The 16,883-nt window shown below is 42.9% G+C and overlaps 1 protein-coding gene across 3 annotated transcripts in view; it reads left to right on the forward strand.

The window, feature by feature from the left end:
* Nucleotides 1–16,883, forward strand: part of CDH13 (cadherin 13) — a 692,714-nt gene that overhangs the window by 236,144 nt on the left and 439,687 nt on the right. The window lies entirely within an intron of this gene.

The following is a 16,883-nucleotide window of genomic DNA, read 5'->3' on the forward strand; positions in this document are numbered from 1 at the left end:
AGTGTTTGTAGGTGTAACTGGAAGTGAGGGTGGAAAATGTGGGGGAGCCTGACTTGAATAAGGATGGGCAAGGCATGCCTGGCACGTGTTGTTGCACTGCAAGTCCGATCAGCTTACCCAGTTCTGCCAAGAGTGAGGAATGCTGGAAGTTGCCCATCTTATATCATTTAAGCCTCTATGGTTAGTACTGGGCTTGATGGTTTGACTGTGGTTTAGGCTACATTCCTAAATCTAACAATGCTGTAACTCAAAAACAAATCCTTTTGGTTTCACTTGCTGTTGCCGATTTTGGACTTTGTAGTTTCTGTGGAAGAAAAACACTGCAAGGCATAGTTGAGTGGCTTGGGTCTCTGGCTGCGGAGCCAGAAATTGAGAGTTCAATTCCCCACTGTGCCTCCTTAACAAAGGCTGGACTCAATGATCCATAGGGTCCTTTCCAGCTCTGCAGTTCTAACAAAGGAGGTGGGAAGGGGGGACTACTGCTCTACCACTTTTGATGAATAAATGCCCTGAGAATTACGCGAATTGCCGACTGCAGAGAAAAGACACAAATGTGCATATGCACACAAAAACACATCCCTCTGGACACAGAGCCATTTTTGTTTCATTCCCAATAGCTCTTCTGTAAAAGGCAGTGACCTATGGGATGGCATGATAGAGAGTCTGCAAAAAAATTAAAATATATCTAGGAGACATGTAAAAGAGACAGTGGTCCCCCCACCCTTGGGTCCCAAGACGTTCTTGAACTACAACTCCCTGAAATCCTGGCCAGTACAGCTAGTGCTGAAGGTTTCTTGGGAGTTTTAGTCCCAAGAACTTCTGGGGACCACTGCTTTAAGACAATTTTAGAATTTGCTAGTGTGTGTTTATAGAAGAGTTGGATTAAGCCTCCCCCCAAAAAAAAAATCTGCATCTTTTTTCATTGCTCCTTTGGATTCCTTTAAAGCTAGATGTTTCTTTGTTGGGGAAACCCCCAAGTTGAACTCCTCTCTGTGTGATATTTCAGTGGCAGCTCTCACTGACGGGGGAAGAAGGAATAATGTATTCCACTACAAGCTCCACATTTATCTTTTGTTTTCCCTTTTAAATGCGTGTTGATGTGAAAATGGCTAGAGTGGCTTGTAGTGTAGAGCCCTTTAATTTACATGCTCTCTAGCATAAATCTTGTTTTACATAACAGTCCCATCTGGACCCTGCCAAATTGATGTGCCCCTTCCAAAATAATTCACCATGTAATTCAGTTTAACATAAACTTTATTTTCTACACGGCCTCCTTCTAGCCGAAAACACTTAACTGAATTAAAACGCTACCAACCAGCTTGTGATGAATGAAAAGAAGTGGTGCTTTAGAGGAACCGAAAGGTTGGGTGAGTTAAAGCATTCCGCACTGCAGGGGTGGGGGAGGGTAATCATATGGAGACACCAAGGGAAAGCAGGGATAACAAAAACCAACTAAGGGAACAGGAAAATACTGAGTCAACAGAGAAAATTGTTCAATGTAGATAGGATGAGAATCATAGAATAATACCCTGGAAGAAATCAGAATTTGAGCTTCCATGTCCCCTTTCACCACCGCCCATTCTGGTTATGACATTATGGGAGTCCAGAAAAATAAGTTTCACAATTTCTGCTGATGATATATAAGCTCTTTCACATGGTCAGTGAATCTCATGCTTAAATCTGCATTATGTACTGCTAACCTCCACATTAAGACCTTGGAAGTATGTATGCATACAACATAGTGTTAGGCGAAGGAATGGTCTGAACTCATGATTAGCAGCCATGAAATTAAAAGACACCTGCTTCTTGGGAGGAAAATGATGGCAAACCTAGACAGCATCTTAAAAAGCAGAGAAATCACCTTGATGACAAAGGTCCACATAGTCAAAGCTATGGTTTTTCCAGTAGCGATGTACAGAAGTGAGAGCTGGACCCTAAAGAAGGCTGACCACCGAATAAATGATGCTTTTGAATTGTGGTGCTGGAGGAGGCTCTTGAGAGTCCCCTGGACTGCAAAGAGAAGAAACCTATCAGTTCTGAAGGAAATCAACCCTGAGTGCTCACTGGAAGGACAGATCCTGAAGTGGATGCTCCAATACTTTGGCCATCTCATGAGAAGAGAAGACTCCCTGGAAAAGACCCTGATGTTGGGAAAGTGTGAGGGCAAGAGGAGAAGGGGACGACAGAGGACGAGATGGCTGGACAGTGTTACCAAAGCTACCAACATGAATTTGACCCACCTCTGGGAGGCAGTGGAAGACAGGAGGGCCTGGCGTGCTCTGGTCCATGAGGTCACGAAGAATCAGACATGACTAAACAACAACAACAACAATGTATGATGTAGCTCTTGGTTTCTCCACTACACAATCCACTCTAATAAACAAGCAGTGAGGAAACTATGGTCAAAGCTGCATGCTCAGAGGTGGGAAAGACACGACTTAATGACTAAACAACGACAATAACATGATCAGAGGGAGCAAACTAGTCCTGCTTTGCTCTGTCCTAGCTTGAATGTGTGGCAAGAGAAGGGAGCTATCTCATGGGTGTTTTCCACAAGGCTGGAAGCCCTGAAAAGTCACATGGAGATGTCCCTAGGTGTTTGCTTCTTCTGGTTTATCTCTGTTCATATGACAGCAGCAGTTTTCTCAATGAATCAGCAGAACAGGACATTTTTGGATACACCATTCTTTCTCTTTCTCTTCGAAAGAACTCTGAAAGGCTAAAAATGGGAATAATGACTTCCATCTACTCCTTCCATTGACCTTACACAGAGGCTCACAGAGGCTTTAGAGCAGGATAGTGTCTAAGACAGTGGTTCCCAAACTTTGGTCCCCACATGTACTTGGACTGCAGAAGCCTTCACCACTAGCTATGCTGGCAAGGGCTTCTGGGAGTTGCAGTCCAAAAACATCTGGGGGGCCATGGTTGGGAACCACTGGTCTAAGATAGAGTGACTGATGACTCCCTCCACTTACATTCCAGTCTCTTGCAAAGTAAACTGGGCTGTATTTTTTTACAAAAATGAAGGAAATTCAAAACATGCCACTGGAACTTCAGAATGGAACTGACAATAAGAAGGATGTTTCTCCAAGATGATTTATAGTGTCTCTTCCAGGGTTTCTCAGCTTAGAGGACACTCAGAAATGGCTTCTCCTTCCCTTCTTCTGGTAGTGCTCTGGAATTGTGCAGCTTGCTACATAGACTCTTCAAATACTCTTGAGAAGAACTACATTTTCTAAGGGCCAAAGTTGGCTTTCCTAGCTGGGACATTGTCAGTGATGTAGTGCTCTTGCATAATTCCTGTGGTTGGATGTATGACCTTCATTTGTTTTGTAAGCCACCATGTCTATTCAGTGATCTACGGAGATTTTTCAGTGTGTCAGGGGTCTTAGAAACAGGGAAGGTAGTAGCCAGAAGGTGGCCTGGAAGTCAGATGTTTGTAAGGATATACAACATCTGGGTCTTTCAAGACTGCAGGTTCATCCACCGCTAACATAGGATAGACTGGGATGGGACCCTCTGCTCATTCAAGGTGCGCTCCTTACATTAGTGCTTCTGGGGTGGGATTCCCAACTGTACCTACATTTCTTGGGGAGTATCCTTCCAGTCCCCCCACCTCACTAGAGGTTTCTTCCAATGAGCCTCACAGGGGTGAGATTGCGGATGTTTCTGGTTTAACTGTAACATTGTAGATGAAGCCAACCGCTAAATTGGAATCCCAAGCATCTGACAATCCTAGCAGCTGTCCACAGTAAGCCTGCACTTAGCTCTACAACAAAATCTTTTTTCCCATGAGCTTGCCGATTTTGCATGCACAGAAGCATGAAAATAAGCTTGGGAGATGTAGGAGATACAGTTCAAAGTGGAGGGGGTGGGAAGAAATCACATTTGCAGCAGATGTGAGTCACGGCAACTCATGATTCAGGGCACTTCCCAGAAAAAGCTGTGTCTCATCCTCTCCATTGCCTCCCCAAGGATACCATCCAGATGACTTTGTCAAGAAACATTAGAGGTGTTTCACTGGATGGACTCCGAGGAGATGGATATTGTTACCCAGTTTTGGTGCTGCTCCCTGGAAGCTTCCCAACAATTGCAGAGAGCATGACCAATTCCAAGCACCTCATTTTCTCACTCTTTCCCTTTCATGTTTTGCAAAATTACAAAGGCCTGCCTGATTTACTTGCCAGTAAACCATTGCCAGACTCATTCAGATGCATTCAAACGTCAATAAATCCATTCTAGAGTGGGCTCAGGAATCATGGAATGCCAACTACTAAATGACTTGCTTTAATTTGCTGTGTCTTTTCTTTTTCATTTCCACTCATGTTGTTGCACTCATCCTGTTTAGGGAGGTAAAGAATGCTCATTAAAATCTAGGGCTCTGCAGATTAATCCTAACCCAACCTGCCTCTTCCAGCCCAGTAGAGTACAAGGTCAGGATTGAAGCAGAATAGGAAGAATTGCTTCTGGGGCAAGGTGGAAGAATGAGTAAAACTTGTGTGTGTGTGTGTGTGTGTGTGTGTGTGTGTGTGTGTGTGTGTGTGTGTGTGTGTGTGTGTGTGTGTGTGTGTGTGTGTGTGTGTGTGTGTGAGAGAGAGAGAGAGAGAGAGAGAGAGAGAGAGAGAGAGAGAGAGAGAGATTGGGGGGGGCAGATACTGCAAGGAAGGATCATGTGAATGCATCATCAGTAGGAAATGAGGGAAGCTGAGCTTGTTTCAGTCACAGGGATAACACGTAATCTGGGGCCAGAATTTCATGTCAGTCACAATGATCGCAGGGAGCAAACTATAAAAATCCCTGCAATTCAAAGCCAAGAAGCTAGCTGTCTGAAATTGGGCACCATTACTTAACTTCTTCAGCATCCAATACGCCTCCAAATTTCATATATATCAGTGTAAAAAAATGAGGGGAAAGGCATAGCTATTTTCATTTTCCACTGCAAGCCAGTGGGATGGCAGGCAATCTGAATTTACTAATCTGGTTAAATCGAGTGAATAAAATAGAGTTGGAGAGGGCCTGGATCATTATAGACTAAACCAGGATCCAGACCAAAATTGTGAATTAGCTTCTAAATGAATCAGGAGGACACATGTGTACAGTTCCCCTCCCTCTTGTCCATTTTTAGGCTGTCTTGTCTCAAACAGACACTCTGGTGAGGTTGCCAAATTCAGTTCCAAGCTCTACAAAATTCCTTCCTTCTGTGCAAGAGCAAGACTAGGAGGGCTTTCCTAGTCTTTTCAAGGTTTCCATAATTTGCACAAACTTTTGCACAATTTCTATTCCTTGCACAATTTTGCTTAATTTGCCTAACAAAATATTTCATGGTCTCATGCTCCCCTCTTATTGGGAAAGCAGCAAAATGTCCTCAGAATAAGGGGAAGAATTTCCAAGTTCCCTGTGCTTGTTCCAAAGAGGAGGCAAACAAGACATTTACATCCTTGTCCTATTTCTGAGCTCCCCATACGTGACTGGTTGGGTATTGTGTAAACAGAATGCTGTTCTAGACTCTCCCCCATGAGCTGCTAGGGAGGGAAAGAGTTGCTTGTCTGATTTTTGGTTTCATGTGCCATAGTAATGTGAATAGCTCAGTTACCATGTGCATTCCCTTTGGTGAGCATGGGATGCTCTTTCCTGTTGCACCTGGGACAGGGAACTATCTTAGGAAGTCCCAGCACATCTCCTTCATGGCACATTAAGGACTGGCAAATATTTCTGGCTGTACTGCACCAGGTTGTCTGCAGATTCAGAACAGAGGATCTCTTCCCCTTCCCTGACACTTGTCCACTAGTGCACTGACAGGGAACTGGTACAGTCTCTTGGCCTAGTGGTAGGTCTCTAGTGTAGGGCAAGAAAAGAAGGTCACCCAGAAGATGTGGGAAGGGTCTGGGCAAATGGTAAGAGGGCTTTGGACGCCTCGGGCAATGGAGAGGCCAAGTTCTCATGGAGAGGCCTTGTCTCACAAGACCTTAGTGGTCCCATTGAAAGGCTCACCAAGCATGGGACACTTTGACCTCCTGGCAAGTGCAATGGCATTTCCATTATTTTCTCTCCTCTTCCACTTGCCTTGTGAACTTTGCAGATTCAGGATACAGTCAGTCTCTTGCACACTGCCTGAGACTCTCTGATATTTTTTTGTTCGAGGTTATGGACCTCGCACCACATAGAGACACTTTTTGGGTTGCAAGAATTCTACCGTATTTTCAGAATGGACATCCAATGTTGTCATTTATGGCTTCTCCTATTTCCAGAAAGCTTTCATACCTGATAGACCCTGCTGTATTATCTACTACTTATTTCCCTTTACGTCATGATACAGCATCCAGACTACAGGGTCTAACATCAAGCTTTCCGCACCCTACTCCCCTCTTTGTAGCACCCTGGCCAACGAGGAGATTTTCCTTATTTTCAAAGTTAACACAGAGGATTGTAATTATTACTGTTTCAGTCAATGACATGGATGAGTTTTCCATGCCTGGGAAGGGCTGTTAAGCCACTCAAAGGAACATACAGAGGGTTCTGGTATAACCTGTCTACTCCTCTTTCATGCTTTTTCACTGGGTACATTATCAAAAGCAGTTGCTAGCTGTGTATGGATTGAAATTCCTATTGAACCAAGGAGGTCCATGTGTGTTTTCTCTCTTTCTGACATAGGAGACAGATGCCACTGGAAAAATCTGTTTCAATTATCATTGTGATTTTCCACTGAGGTGAAGATTCTTTTTATTTATTTATTTTTAAATGAAGTTCAGCGTTACAAAGTTCAGTGGAGGGAGTGTCCCTCCTTCCCACCTTTAACTCTAGCGCTGACAATTTCTTGAGTGCATAAATCATTTGAAGCCCAGGTTTGTTTTCATGTAGCTTTTGTTTGGTTTAATATTCTGGTGACAGTTATTTGAATAGTGCTTTGTGAGCATTGCTTGACATTCTTCCAGGTAAGCTGTTTTCCACAAACGTTTTCCCTTTTGATATCAAGGGCGTGCCTCACATGCTTTCAGAGACCATTTGCTAATGCAGAGAAGTAGTGTAACCCTTCCTCCTTTTTTTTTAAAAAAAAGGAATGTGGTGGGTTTGCCCATTCTTTCTCTTACTGAAAGCATGTCATTTGTTGGTTTTAACTGGCAGCGCTCTCCGAGGAGGTGAAAATGGCAAAAACAATAAACACTAGGAATGGACAGATTACTCTTATTGATAAAATGAAACCTTGTTAGCTTGATAAAACCTCTCTTTTACACAACTAACAGTTTTATGTCACAGGAAAACAATAGTGTCAAAGATTTCTTCTTGCTCTTTTATGAGCGTGAAATGTTCCGCGTCGTCCTGAAGAATTTCCTCCTTTTGTGACTTTTATTTCCTTTTAATTTAACCAGTGAGAACGGGAGAAGGGAATTGATTAGAGGCTGAGACGGAATGAAATAATGAGAACTTCAGATTCAAACACTCAAGCAAATTCAGACAGTAAAAGCTCAGAAGTATGGTTGGCAGTTAGCCTCACAGAGGTTGCATTTCTTGACTCCTGAAACTCATTAGACGTCAAGTCCAAACTCTCTTGTAAATGTATTTTCATCTGCATTGATTTCATAGCAATTGTTTGCACTAATATTGGATGTTCATTTTGAAAACAATAACACAGAAGTGAAGAGACAGCATTTCAGGACTGGCTGCAGACCTCTTGAGGAAGGGCAAGCCACCACAACCATCAGGCAGAGTGTCACCACAGCTCCAGAAAACAGGTCCCTGGTAGTCTCCTGACTGTTCTTCTGGAATCACTGACCAGTCTTGTTGTTAGAGGACAGAACCATATGTGCCACATATAGTCTGTGTCATCCTCTGAACTTGCCATTCTCAAAATCTGGCTCACCAGATGTTTTGGATTCCTAGGAGCCCTCATTGTTTTGCCGTGCCTTCTGGAGCTTCTTGGGAATTGAAGATCAACATATCTGGAGGTCAAAGGAAGAAACATTTTGCCCCTCAGGTGTGCCCATAATTGTCTTAGGCTAGCCTTCATCTTGAAACATCCTATTATTTTCCCTGCTTCAAGCATGGGCTTGATTTGGCCTATCAAATTCAGGTGCGACCCTTTCATTTCAGATATAGAAAACAAGTGGCTTTCTATATCTGAAATGAACACCAAAGGTTTTTGTTCGAACAAAAAAGTATGGGATGGAGAACAGAGATGGACATGAACTCTGAGTGGGCACCCACTGGAGCTGGCAACACTTTGAAGTACCAACCATCTATTCCACCAATAAATAAGTAGTAGTAGTTGTTGTTGTTTAGTCGTGTCCGACTCTTCATGACCCCATGGACCAGAGCACGCCAGACCCTCCTGTTTTCCACTGCCTCCTGGAGTTGGGTCAAATTCATGTTGGTCGCTTCGGTGACCCTGTTGAACCATCTCATTCTCTGTCATCTCCTTCTCCTCCTGCCTTCACACTCTCCCAACATCAGGGTCTTTTCCAGGGAGTCTTCTCTTCTCACGAGATGGCCAAAGTATTGGAGCCTTCGCTTCAGGATCTGTCCTTCCAATGAGCACTCAGGCTTGATTTTCTTCAAAATTGTTCTCCTTGCAGTCCAGGGGACTCTCAAGAGCCTCCTCCAACACCACAATTCAAAAGCAGTAGTACAAACTGCCAAACCAGCAGTTCATGCCCATATCTATGTGGGATATGTATGTACAGCTTTCATTTTTATGGGATGGAGATCATGTGGTGAGGTAGTCTACAGGTAGAGGCAAAATGTGTTTCCTTGGACTTCACAGCCTCAATGCAAGTAGACTTTTCACACTTCTTAAGGGTGGTTTTGCCACTTTGCCTTTAGAATCTGGACGTTGGTAAGGTGTATGTAGATGGTGGATAAATTATGTGTGCTCAATACAATGATCCATCCTCATAGGTCTCAAAAGAGCTTAAATCTGATTCAGAGTGTTTGCAAGCAGAGGAAAGCATCCATGAGCAGAAAAGAAGGAAGGGTACAAATCTAACTTTTTCCATAATTAAACAAATGCCATATTTAAAACTCTTGCTTGTTGCCCACACATATTGGGTAGTGCCCTGATGGGAATTCAAGATGTCTTGGAGGATTTGATGGAGGACTTACTCATAAAGTCAATGGGGAGAAAAGTTGCATTGATTAAATGGGAGCCAAACAGAGGCTATTATCTGTTTATAGCTTTCTTTGAAAGGTGAGTTGGTCTCTAAGGGTCCTGTTTTCCAAAGCTAATAAGCAGCCTTTCTCTACTAAAAAGTGAATAGAAACAGTACTTTTATGTTCCTTGACATTCTCTTTTGTGTTCTGCGGCATCGCTTTCTCTGATCAATGCTCTTAAAAATTAAGCATCAGCACTCAAAAAAAGGCAAAAGACATACCTGGGCATAGGGGGCGAAAAAGGTAGACAAGAGAACCCATAGTAGCTGATGGTTTGTTTACAGGTGTTTGGGAGCATTCCTTCTGACTTTGCAACACTGAGCTGACATTTTACACTTTTCTGCAGGCGATATCTTTTATAGGATAATTGCTGTAGGCAGAATGTAATGAACTGCTCAACTTTTTTTATTATGATGATTATTTTCCTCTCACTTGGTAAAGCTCTCTTAAAGCTTATGCCTTTCAGCACACTAAGATCAAAGATGCAACAGAGGTGGAAGGTTTGCTTTGAGTCCCTAAACTAGTGTGTTTTTTTTGGGGGGGGGAGAGAGAGAAGGAAGAGGAGGGGAGGAAGAAAGTCAAGTGTGATGGGATCGATTTAAAATAAATTAATCTGCTTCTTAGGGGGGCGGAGGAAAACTTTGGGGAGGTCCAACTCTGCATCCTTGATTGCTTTAAAGAAGAAGAGTGCTTCTGGAGCACAAACTGGACTCTAAGCTTTTACTCCAGCCATAAAAGTTTATTTTATTTCCTGTTCTCCTCTCTAATGGGTGCTATTATTCTGAGACTATTCCTGCTATTTTGTAGTCAATAAAAAGGCCAAAGAGGGCCCTCTCCTCTCTGCCAATTGTGTAAAAACTTAAGCACTTGCTGAGACTCTTCCCGAAATTGAGCTTCAAGGCTGCCTCCCTGGATGCTCTGTTTGACCTCCACGCATATCTGTCCTTTGGGGAGAGAGGCAAAAGGATGAGAAGAGCCGTTGCTTGAAGCAAGATTTGTTACCAAGTTTTTCTATCTAGGAGCTTCTTTTTGTGGTCAATCCACTGGGGCATTCTTCTCCTTGGATATTACTGTCCTCCACCCACAAGATGGTGAGGGATGTTGTGGTTTTCTTGACAAGCGAAGACAACATAATTTCTGTGTGTGCAAATTTGTGAGGACTGCTCCTTTGTTGCACAGACTTTTTAGCATTACAAGGCATGTTTGTGTTTTAAATGATCAAGTTTTCACTGTTTGTGTCTGTGGTTTGTTTCTTGCTGGGAAAGGGTACTAGCTTTGAACAGAGACAGTTTACACAAATGATGGAGACTTTAGTGATTAAAAATGATAATAATGCTACTTGACTTTGCCCAGAGTTGAAGAATATTGTGAGGCTCAAAAATTCATCATTACCATCCAAATCAAGGTGGATTAAATCAATGAGAAGGAGGATTGTACTGGGCTTTTGCTATGTCACCAGTGAGATCTAGGAAAATATAGTAACTGCAGCAGTTTATGATTTTTTGTGAACATTCCCATTCCCAAATTTTGCAAAAAACATATTGGGAGCTGCAAATTATGCCTGAGAGTATGTGGAACAAAGAGTCTAAAACAGTGTTCATGTGAGCATGCAAATAAAGGCCTGCATGCTTATGGTTAGATCCGAACATCAGCTTAAGACCCTTGGGTCTCACATTCCGCCCAGATCTTGTGGGATTTTTTTTTCTTGCTGGTGCCAAATTCCATAATAGCTCTCTCCTGCTTTCTTTTTTCTTGTGTTTTCCAGAATGGATGTGAGCAAACAGTTCTTCCTGGAATAATTATGATGGCACTGTGTAACTCCTCCTTTACCACCTTGACCATTTGTAGGGCCCCATTTGTAGGGATGGGGCTTTTCACGGAGGTGCAAAAACACAGAAACGGTACTATGAGTGTGGACACAGACTGGTTTGGAGTGTCTCCATAGGGCACGGAGCAGGTCGAGACTTCATCTGTGTGCCTACATTTGGGTCCACATCCCCAGTAATTTTTACATTTTGTAAATTTTAAACTGTCCTTGATTGTTAGCCACTCAGAATGGTGTTTTGCAGTAATCAGGCAGCATAGAAGTATCAGAAATAATTAAATGAGTACATGCGCACTCACATGTTTAATTTAATTTGGTGTATTTTCTTTATGGGTTTTGTTTCTAATATTCCAGTCTATATTATTGATCATTCATTATCTGTTGCCTCGTGTTTTGTTTTTGTATCCTATTTCTATTTTCTGAAGGAGTAGCCACCTTCAGTATCATTAGCATTGTATGGGTATTCTTTTCCTGATGGCCTCAGGCAGTGATTCTCCTTTAATCCTTGCTGCCATTAAAAGCAGCTTTGGAAAGACTGCATTTTAGTGGCAAAGCACTTGTTTGGCACACAGAAAGTCTCAGGCCAAAACCCTGATAGGTAAAGGTAAAGGTTCCCCTTGACATTTAGTCCAGTCGTGTCTGACTCTAGGGTACGGTGCTCATTTCCATTTCCAAGGCATAGAGCCAGCGTTTTGTCCAAAGACAGTTTCCGTGGTCACGTGGCCAGCAAGACTAGACACGGAATGCTGTTACCTTCCCACTGAGGTGCTACCTATTTTATCTACTTACATTTACATGCTTTGGAACTGCTAGGTTGGCAGGAGCTGGGACAAGTGACGGGAGCTCACTCCATTGCGTGGATTCGATCTTACAACTGCTGGTCTTCTGACCCTGCAGCACAGAGGCTTCTGAGGTTTAACCCACAGTGCCTCCACATCTCCACTGGTTTAAAAAAAAAGAGGAGAAAACTAGGGTCTTATGCAGGTAGCCCAACACAATTTAGAGGCCATTCTAGGTCTCTGGAATATATCCCATTGTAGCCCCACCCAATTCAAATGTATCTCAGTTTGGCACCGCTTTACACATTAATTTGTAATTCATTCATAATTTGCATAAAACAGCAAGCAAATTCTACCCCTAGTAGATTTGAATGCTTTTGGGTTCTGTCCAACTGAGTCTGTGAAACATTTGAATTGATTTGTAGATTTGTCTTGCTTTGGCTCCAGATGGAGTCTGGCCATATTTATTTGGAATCTGGATCTCGGACAAAATGGTCCAGACCAGGCCAGTTTTGCCTGGAGTTTGAGATTTTTCTGAATGTGCCACACAGCTGTAGACAAAACCTCTTTGTGGCATTTGAACTTTGGTACCTATTCGGAATGGAAAATATTGAACTGAAAGGACAATCTGACTTAACCATTACGCTAATGATTAACCAGCGCTTCTATTTTGTTTCTTCATTATTTTTATGATACCCATTGTTAATTCATTTATGGGTATATGCCCGTACCCATATATCAAGTATAACAATATGTTGCATTCTTAACCTTTCCTAAGATTGAAATCTAGCACGAGTCCTTTGTTCCTTTCAGTTGACATTAATTAACAGGATTTATGGATCCTTTTGGGGTGGGGGGGGGTATCTCAGGAATTCAGCTCTCTCTTTCCTTCTGGCTCAACCCCAATGTTGTTTATAGAATTATTTGCATGGAGAAGGATGTTGTTGCCAGCCATTTCCCTCAAGCATCTGCTAATTAACACAATGGAATAATATCACTACAACCTGCAGTGTCCTTGGCTTTTATTACTTCAGTGTTCTGATATGCAGAGCATCAGAACTTCAAAACAGAACATGTGGGAAGAAAAAAAAGTTTTTCTCCCTCCTTCCTTCCCTCTCCCTCTCCCCCCCCCTCTCTCACACACACATGTGCACACACAGAGAGATTCTCTGCTATCATGACTGAATTTACAATGAAATATCTTGCAAAACCATTGCAAAATATATCAAGGGAATAACAAGGAAGAGTTCAGTGCAATGGCGAGCCAATCTTCTTTTTTAGATTTTTTTTCCCTCCCAAAACTCTCGAAAAGACTTGAACAGGCTGGCTTACGGCCTTTCAGAACATATGCCCAACAAGACCCGGGGACCCAAATTTGGTCAGGCAACACCTGGGGATCTGCGTTTGGTAACCATGGGTCCAGCTTGAAAAGGAGGCAGTTCTATAAATGGGTCCTGAAACGTATTCTCGAAGGCTTTCACGGCCGGGATCTGATGGTTGTTGTGGGTTTTTCAGGTTCTTTGGCCGTGTTCTGAAGGCCCTCAGAACATGGCCAAAGAACCCGAAAAACCCACAACAACCATTGGATCCTGAAACACTTCAACCATGGGGAGAGCACCTTCTCTCATGGGAAGTATTCAGCACTGTGATATGGTTCAGGGGCCATTGCCCTGTGATGAAAACTCCTGCTGACCAAGGAGAAGGTCTTACAGTCATGGCACCCTAAGAATAAACATCAAACCAAATCAAATCAAATAAATTTATTATCATTGTAAGTATACACATAGTATACCCATACAATGAACATGTCTTTCCAAAAGTTTTGGAGATGACATAAGTATCTCTTAAGCGATGGGTAGGAATCACACAGACCATTGATGCCCCCCCCTGCATTTTTGCAATCCTTGGTGCCTTCCCATTGGGTTTCCCCCCCCAAGAAAATTCCATATATGAATACCATGTTCCTTCATTGTTTGAAAGGCGTGCAAAAGGGTCATGGCCTGTTGAGGGAATGTGGCCAAGTGTGTGGGGGAGGAGGGGGGATTACACACCACAGTGAATCACATGGCATTCCAATATGAATGGTGAACAGTAGAATCAATCTGCAGCCCCCGTGTAAGCATTGACTCTTGTTTCAGAAAGAAATACAGGCTGCAAATCAAATCACCATGTAGTCACAGCCGTAATTTGTCTAGTTGGTGACAACATCTGTGACTAAAAACAAAGAAATATTTCGGTCTGGGATTAGAACTCATGTAGCCTGTCATTTTGGTCACTGATAACCAAAATGCATGCTCTAATTCATGTTCAGACCCTTGTGCCTTGTCTTAATTGATCTGTGCTTTGCAGCCTGCGACAGACAATAGCTGCCATTGTGACAGTATTGGACAAAAAGCTCATAGGAAGGTTTGCACAGATTTTTTATGATGCTTAGACTCCTCCCCTTATATTTAGATTGTTGTTGTTATGTGTTGTTGTTATGTGTTGTTAAGTAAGTTCCACCTTATAGCAACCCTCTTCAAGGGTTTTTAGGTATAGAATACTCAGAAGTGGTTTACCATTTCCTTCTTCTGAGGTCGCCTTGGGATTGTGCAACTTGCCCAAGGTTACACAGGCTGGCTGTTCTTCTAAGACCTACAGCGAGGAATCGAACTCCCAACCAGATATAAAACTCACTGAGCTATTAAGACAGCATAACCCTTCATAACCTATTGACTGAGCTGACATTTTTTCCCCACATAACACATGTTGAAATCAGAAGGCAGGGATGTCAATGAATATAAACTAAAGTTAGCAGAGCAATTCTGCTATGTTTTTGTGTACGTTTGTGTGTCTGAGTGCAGTAAATAATAATGAATGTTTAACTACAGTGCCTAACTTAGAATATTCAGTATCTAAAATTAAAGTGTAAGCTATGTTAGAAAAAAAATACTTTGGAATTTTGTTGAATGAACAGTGATAGCATAGCTACACAACCAGTTTCAGAACATAAATTGTCCAGAGCAGATTTTTTTTAAAAATGAAGACTGTAATTCACAAAAGCTTATGACTGGCATTGAGATTGCACACTGTACAATATATGGATTCTTGGCTCTACTGTATAACATGGAACTTCTAACACAGGCCAATATAAAAAGAGACAAACACTTAGAAATGTGGATCTATCACAGAATGGTAAGAATGTCTTGGGTTCAGGGTAACCAATGAGGAAGTTCTAAAGGATGTAAATAAGGACCAAGGTATCATAAAACACATACAATGCAGAAAACTAGAATAGTTGGCCATGGAAATACCAAATTACAAAAGGTAGAACAAATTGGGAAAAATAAGTGTAGGAAGGAGAAAAAAAAACCTTTAAGACTGATTTGGATGAACACAATATCTTTATATAGAGTAATTGCAACCAAAGACGGAATAGCTGTGATGACATCCAACTACTGCAATGCACTCTACGTGGGGCTTCCCTTGAGACTGATGCGGAAACGTCAAATGGTCCAGAACATGGCAGCCAGATTACTAACTGGGGTGAAAAAATATAATCGTATTTTCCCCACTCTGGCTGCCAGCCATGGGGCTGAATTGGAAAAACCCACATAGGAAGGTCATTTCCTTCCAGTCGAACAATATGTTTTCAGTCTTGAGGAGTCCTCTTTGCCAAGCCATTGTTTTTCATATCCTTTTGGTAGTTTCTGTTGCCCTGAGACCAAGATGTCACCCATGATCACATGAAAGAGAACAGAGTAGTTCCTTTCATCTGCCGGTATTTGTTCTTCAAATAACCCAAAGCTGGGCCTTTTTCTTTTGCTTTGTTAATGTGATCCCTTCCTGCCATGACCAGTGGTCCATTTTGCCAGGTGGTGTTATTTACCTGAATGTCACAAGGTGAGGATACTAAGCAGCATAGCAATTACAGTAATTCTTGGCCTTTCAGCAGCACCTTTTGAGTGCGATAAGAGGGTTGTCCACAGTAATGATAAAACAGAATACATTCTTGGCATTCAGTAGCACCATGGGCTGGAGAACTGTGAAAAAAGTAATTAATGGATTTTTGCGTCCCTGTTCATTTGGGCATTGCTTCATGTAACCAAATGAATCCTGCAATAGTGCCTCCCGAGAGATTATCAATTGAGTATTTATATTAGTATACTGGATAACTCAGTGGTTCAGGTATCTGGCTGAGGAGCCAGAGGTTGGGAGTTCGATTCCCCACTGTGCCTCTAGAGCAGTGGTTCCCAACCTTGGGCCTCCAGATGTTCTTGGACTTCATCTCCCAGAAATCCTGGCCAGCAAAGGTGGTGGAGGCTTCTGGGAGTTGTAGTCCAAGAACATCTGGAGGCCCAAGGTTGGGGACCACTGCTCTAGAGAGAAGAGCCAGCCTGGGTGGCCTTGGGCAAGCTGCACAGTCCTGGGGTGCCCCCTAGAGAAAGGGAATGGTAAGCCACTTCTGAGTATCCTCTACCTGGAAAACTCTGAAAAGGGTTGCCAGAATTCAGAATCGACTTGATGACATATTATTATTATTGTAAATATCAAGTGGCATTTCATTAACTGTGTAAAAACTTCCAGGTCAGGTTTGCCCACTAGTAGGACTGGTGGGCACTGCGGGCTAAACCACAGAAGCCTGTGCTGCAGGGTCAGAAGACCAAGCAGTCGTAAGATCGAATCCACGCAACGTAGTGAGTGCCCGTCACTTGTCCCAGCTCCCGCCAACCTAGCGGTTCGAAAGCATGCAAATGCGAGTAGATAAATAGGGACCACTTCGGTGGGAAGGTAACAGCATTCCGTGTCTAAGTCGCACTGGCCATGTGACCACGGACAAAAACGCAGTCGTAAGATCGAATCCACGCGACGGAGTGAGCGCCCATCGTTTGTCCCAGCTCCCGCCAACCTAGCGGTTTGAAAGCATGCAAATGCAAGTAGATAAATAGGGACCACTTCAGTGGGAAGGTAACAGCGTTCCGTGTCTAAGTCGCACTGGCCATGTGACCACGGATGATTGTCTTCGGACAAAAATGCTGGCTCTATGGCTTGGAAACGGGGATGAGCACCGCCCCCTAGAGTCGAACACGACTGGACAAAAATTGTCAAGGGGAACCTTTATCTTTACCTTTAGGACTGAGCAACGGAAAGGATTC

This window comes from Pogona vitticeps, chromosome 10 (genome assembly GCF_051106095.1).
Source record: "Pogona vitticeps strain Pit_001003342236 chromosome 10, PviZW2.1, whole genome shotgun sequence".
Taxonomy (NCBI): Eukaryota; Metazoa; Chordata; class Lepidosauria; order Squamata; family Agamidae; genus Pogona; species Pogona vitticeps.